This window comes from Xiphophorus hellerii, chromosome 23 (genome assembly GCF_003331165.1).
Source record: "Xiphophorus hellerii strain 12219 chromosome 23, Xiphophorus_hellerii-4.1, whole genome shotgun sequence".
In the NCBI taxonomy this organism is placed as follows: Eukaryota; Metazoa; Chordata; class Actinopteri; order Cyprinodontiformes; family Poeciliidae; genus Xiphophorus; species Xiphophorus hellerii.
The window spans coordinates 4,203,845-4,209,336 of NC_045694.1; the positions used below are offsets into that span (position 1 = coordinate 4,203,845).

General features: G+C 36.6%; 1 long non-coding RNA gene across 1 annotated transcript; it reads right to left on the reverse strand.

The window, feature by feature from the left end:
- Positions 1-3,207: 3,207 nt before the first annotated feature.
- Positions 3,208-4,647, reverse strand: LOC116714122 (uncharacterized). Its single transcript, XR_004338003.1, has 2 exons — positions 4,205-4,647; positions 3,208-3,950 (listed from the first exon to the last, which is right to left on the reverse strand). It is a non-coding gene; the product is annotated as an uncharacterized LOC116714122 (long non-coding RNA).
- Between the last annotated feature and the right edge of the window lie 845 nt (positions 4,648-5,492).

Here is a 5,492-nt window from a genome sequence, read left to right on the forward strand (position 1 = left end):
GGGATTAAAATAAAATAGACAAAAAAAAACCAAGTTGGCTGAGAACTCTTTAGTTCAGAGGCATCAGTGACTCGCTAAATTGTGGGAGCCTTCAGGTGAAAGTGTAGTCTGCATCTTTGTTCTACTATGAGCAATTTATTTATTTATTTTTCAATTATTAAGGAGTTTTACACTATGTTGGTACAGCTCTTTGTGTAACATCAATAAGCCTCAAACTGGAGCTCATAGATGCCTCCTGTTCACCCACCTCTGACTCCCCTCCCATCTGAGGGCATAAAATGTCATTTTTCATAGTTTTCACTGTATAAGATTAACATTATGGAAGTTAACTGTTTTAGCTATGTTACTTCATCTTGGAGTGAGTCCAAAATGCTGCCAAAATCCGAGATAATTTTTTATTAAAAAGTACATTCCGTATAATTTAAAATATAACCCTCCGCTCACATGTGACCACAAAAAAAGTACTTATATTGTCTTACAACAAAATGTCCTGTTCACAGAACATGTAGCAGAGGATGTAATATTACATCTGATAGAAAACATTTGTCCACTTGTTGAGCTCAGTCCCCAGGCCTTTTCTTGAATTTAAATCTGAAAACATATGATACTTATTTCTTATCATTTTATGTCTTAGACACTTTGTAAATAAAATACTTATTTTCTCTGAGTGTTGATTTCACAGTGACCTCCTGGTTTTTGCCAACCAATGCAGTCTGTATGCATGGAAATTCAGAAAATAATTTCAGCCGTTTAACCTTGATGCCTTGCTCTTTGTATTGTATAAGGAGATTACCCCCAAATCCAGCTAATAATTTTCTATTAATCTGATCAGCATTATGACACTACATTAGTGCAGGATTCAGACTTTTGATTTATGTGACTTCCCTCTAATTTAGGTTTTAAGGTGTTCCCTTGAACATACATAAATTCACATTTAGGGGTTTTTGTGTGTGCGTCACCATGGCGATATGTATGCAGTTTATTTACTTGTGTTGACAGGAGGCTCTGTCTGTGGACATATTGTGTCATCATGACAACAGACAGTCAAGCAAGTTCTGTTAACCATAGTTCCAGTTTAAAGAAAGGTGTGTTCTCACCACAGCAGATAAGATCAGGAGTTTCGTCTCTTTTTAAACCAGACAATATGTTTTAAAGGTCAGTATCACCAATTTGTACAGTGTCAAAAAGTGAGTTGGGTCATTATTTTAGGAAAGTGATGATATGGTCTCTTGCAAAAGCATTCAGACTTTTTTGACTGTACTTTAATAGGATTTCATGTGAAAGACCAACACAAAGTGCAGTATATTTGTGAAGTAGAAATAAAAAGATTAACGATTACCAAAAATACATAAAGAATAAAAGTATGACAATTTTTTTCCACTCTGAGTCAAAAGCTTGCAATTAAATGTGTTAAAGACACATAATGGATAAATTCACAAAACTGTGTAATTTGGTTTTTTTTAAATTATTATTATTTATTCACTTCTGCCCTAGATCTACAAAACATTTTGCATTAAACACATTCAACCATCAGCACATATTTTCCATCAGGTCACATTTCTTTTCAGGTCCAGAAATGATCAGAAATTATGAAAAATGTTTCCACACAGTGACCTCTATGTCTTGTGCAAATGAGGCACTATTTTATATTTTAAGATTTAATTTATCTGCATAAGACACAATTTCTCTCTTCAGAATGTTGTTACTAAGTCAGTAGGTGGAGTGGATGTTTTTACATCATCACTACATATTATAAAAGAGGATAAAAAAATAGGATTTTCAAAACCTTGAGTCATAAAATCATTCCTTGCTAGCAATGTTGTATAATTGCACCAATTTACTATAGACTGTTAGAATAAAAAGGAAGTTTATGTTTTCCTGGCCACTATTATTCTGTTATTTTGAATAAATTAATAAATAAAAGTTCTTTGATTTCTCCAAATATTACCTGACGCGTGATGACAGTAGGACGACTGGACCTTTAATTACAACCCTTTTTTTCTGAAGGCAAAAACATAATTTTGAGCTGAGTTTAGATAAGTTATATAATTACTAGCAAATTACTATTGAATAGAGGTTAAGATGTAGCTTTAACTGAGATAAATAAGGAGTTAAATAGTTAAATTAAAATAATTTTCTGAACAAATCCATCCTTCGCTAGTCCATAAAAACAGTCAAATATAATTAATGATTCATATTTCAACTAGAGGAATACATACAGTACAGACCGAAAGTTTGGACACATAGTTGTGTCCAAACTTTTGGTCTGTACTGTATATCTGGTAAGTGGTGTGATAATTATTAACAAGGAGAAAATATAAAAATACTAAAGAATCTTTACATTCATGCCAGTTTTACTATATTATACAGTGCCATTGAATAGATATCTTTGTTGATTTTTAAAAGTATTTCCTCATAAAATAAAAAAGATGATAAATTAGTCTTGCTCATAATCTCACAAGCTGTGAAACACTTGATCGCACTGAACATGCATCAGCTTCTTATAATTAAAACGTGTCTGGTCCTCTATATTTCTTGAAGCGCGGGCCTTTTGTTTCGTGTTTACGTTCCCGGATGGATAACTGACGGCAGATCAAGACGCTGAGCCAATTGTGATGAAAGGTTTTGACTGCACAGATGAAAGTTTGTGAATTCCAACGTTCAACTACATATCTGGTTACAAAGGGAGGTCAATCCACTTGTGGTGACTAGATTTTAGTGTTCAGGGCGCCGTATAGGTGGAGGAAAACACACAGCCGCAACAGACATGTCGGGTATTTTTAACATTTCAGCTGTCCACCTCTTTTTTGTGTGGCTTATGCTTCAGAGAGGAGTTGAAAATATTTGATGAAATCTCCTCATGTGTCATCAAAAAGTTGATCACCCATAGAAAGTGTGGAGCATACCTGCTGTTGCAGAGGCTTGTTGGAGTCACTGGAGTATCTGAAATCCAATCTTCCACGTCTGTGTGTTTCCAGCGCTGCCAAATTTCCAACTACTGTAACTAAGAGGGAGTGTTGTGGTTCACAGCAGTGCGACTTCTCCTCTCTGTTGACTGTCCACCCATAAAAGTGTCAAGACTGAAGTGTGTGGATTAGAAAATGAGTGAAACGGCGGCCATTTTCAGCAGCTTGTGTGAAACGTCTCTTTCGCTGACAGCACAGCCTTCTAGCAGGAGGAAAACACATTAGTCCCAGCGGATAGCAGTTCCATAGAAACCAGATATGGTGCTTTTATTCAGAAGGACACAAGTTAATTTATGTTGGAGCTTAAAATGAGCCTGTTGCTGCTTCTTATGTTAACAAGGAAGCAGGTGTGTGGAGTGTAACCTCGGAGCAACTGGCTTCACTTCAAGATTGTGTCTGGATTTAAATGTTTTCTTAACTTTTCTTAACATCATAAGCAGTTCGTAAAGACAATATCAATCAGAGTAATGATGTTTTGCTGGAGCAAACCCCAAGGATCTTTATGCAGGCAAACAGAGAAACATGCTGCTACAAGTTTTTACAGCTTACAAGTTACCTAATAGGGTCAGTGAAGGAACACATTCACAAGTGATACATGGCAGCAGAGTCAGAGACAGAGCGTGACACTGTTGAATTTTGCATAGCATGTCCAAGCACGTAGAAGGCATCCACTAATATCCAAGCATTCCCATCTGCCATTGTTTGGCAAACAGGCAGCAGAGCTCTGAGAAAAACAGCCGCTTCTCCCTCCCGGCTCTCACCCAGTGATCGACACGCTGACTCATGGAATGAGCACTTCAGCTGAGGTGGAGGACAGGCATCTGGACAGCATCTCGTGCCTGGATCCTCTGAACCATCCAGCCTCTTGAAACGTTTTGTCGCCATGCTGTCCAGGCTGCACCATTTTCATTCCAGCGCAGACGTTCTGCTCTTCTACCTGTCATCTGCACTCTGAGCTTCCTGCAGCCAACTTGCTGACAGCCTCTGAACGTGAGGGGAGTCACAACACCGGCAGCCCAGAGATAAGTGTAAAAATACACGCAACAAAACGGATTTACCCGCCGCTGTGCTCATAAGCTAATAATAAATGTATAACAAAAGATATGTTGGGTTTTTTTGGATGTTAACGCCCAAAAATAGCAGAGATTTTGCAAAACTTTTTTTTTTTTCTGTTTTTGCACCTGTAGCATGTAAATGAAGTTCTTGGTTAATAAAAACTGTTTTTGAAAATGTCTTACCTGAGGGAAGGTTGTTTCTCTGTACTTCCATTACCAACATGAAAGGCTCAGACAGATAATGGCATTGCAGCCTTGTTTGTGCATGCTCAGGGTTGCTTCCTGTTCTGAGCATGCCTTCAAACACCAGAAGCAACTTTTAATTGTTTTCAGATTTGTTAAATGAGTTGCTTGCTTTGATTTTTTTTCTGTTCTAAGCAGCTGTAAACTACTAGTAGCTTAGAGAAATTTGCTAGACTTGCATTCAATATTCACATGAGTTTTAAAGTGTGTTTTATGTTTAAGTTACTGTCATCGACTTGTTTTAGCAAGTTTCTGAATTCACATCAGGAAGACGCTACATTGCAACGCAGAAAAAAAATGTGAAGAATGCATCTGGGAATGTTGCAATCCTCCTGATTCTTGTAGTCTATTTATTTTACATGTAAGTTATGAAACAAAATCAATTTCTGCCCTAATTATTAAACTTTAAAATTTAGATTACTCAGTCAGTATAGCAGTAGTTTAATTTGACAACCTGATGTCACACTGTTTCTTAAACTGCTGTATGTTGGTACCTCTTAAAACTCTTTAAGTAGGATCACTGATTTGAGGAATATGTACAGTTTATGATGTGCCTCCATTAAAACTAATGCCTTTTTATTGTGATGAAGCATGTAATATTCATTATGCTATTACATTTTACCAAGCACTAACATCTTACTTTTTTTCTTTTATATTCAGGTGATTACCTGACTATCTGGGATGAAAGTTCAGTGCTATGTTGGTAAACAATGGCTGCCCACTTGTGGTCAGATAATTATTAGCTGAGTTAATGAGACGGTGAGGCCAAAGCAGTCAGCTACTTCAAGCACTCATGGTGAGTCTTCATCAGTGCAGACAGAGCATCTGCATAGCATGGCATGTGATTAATTAGCATTTTAATCAGGTCATTACTGTGACATTTAACTACATTTTATAGCACTGGTGTGTTGCATCTTTTATAATGCCCATGTCACTTTTTTGACATGTCTAAATAATCAGAAGCAGCTTGGATTACCAGAAGAAGACAGTAAGTGTGGTACTGTGCAAGAGGACAAAACCTTGAATGCATTATCATCTTTTGCACTCATTTCTATGTACCAACAGAAAAGTGTGATGAAGGAACTTAATCCCCCCACAAATTACACTGTTTGATTTCGCAACCTGTTTTGTGCTAAACTTGGGTGCTTATTAAATGACTAAATCATGATTGCTTCTTTAATTTTGTCCTCAAATTCTTTTAAGAATGAAAGAAAAACACAAAATCTTA